General features: G+C 57.0%; 1 protein-coding gene across 1 annotated transcript in view; it reads left to right on the top strand.

Moving 5' to 3' along the window:
• The window catches only part of PRDM12 (PR domain containing 12), a 13,385-nt gene that overhangs the window by 923 nt on the left and 11,950 nt on the right, over positions 1 to 512 (top strand). The gene's annotated exons all lie outside the window — the stretch shown is intronic.

Genomic DNA, 512 nt, shown 5'->3' with positions numbered 1-512 from the left:
GAAGGGCGCAGCGGGGCGGCCGGGGCCGGGGAGCTTTTCAACTCGGACGCCGTGTGTCCCGTCTCCCGCTATTAGCGCTGGCAAATCCAAAATCGTCTTTAATGACACACACCGCCCCCCCCCACCCCGGATCAGGGGCTGCGCTGGACTTTTCTCAGCTCAACTAATATCTTTTTAATGACTTTGGGAGGGGGTAGAGCCTGGCTCTGCCCTAGAGCCTGGATTGCTCCAAACAGATGTTGGGGCAGAGGGAGGGGGATGCTCTTCCCTGCCAGGGACTTTCTTCTAGAGTTCAAACGAGAGGGGACCTTTCAATCACCGCTAAAAATGTATTTCTCCCCATTGAACAATGGGCTCCTTTCTGTGCCCGGGGGGACTCGGCTGCGATCGCGTTTCTGCTGCCGGAGAAGAGAAACCTCCGGTTTTAGGGCAGGAAACCTCAGCTCCGAAAAGGTCTCTTCCGTGCACCGGTTATTTCGTAACTCCGCATCCCGTCTCCCTTCACCCCCCTT

This window comes from Charadrius vociferus, unplaced genomic scaffold, assembly GCF_000708025.1.
Source record: "Charadrius vociferus isolate BGI_N301 unplaced genomic scaffold, ASM70802v2 scaffold56, whole genome shotgun sequence".
NCBI classification, from domain to species: domain Eukaryota; kingdom Metazoa; phylum Chordata; class Aves; order Charadriiformes; family Charadriidae; genus Charadrius; species Charadrius vociferus.
This window is presented reverse-complemented; position numbering and strand designations above follow the sequence as displayed.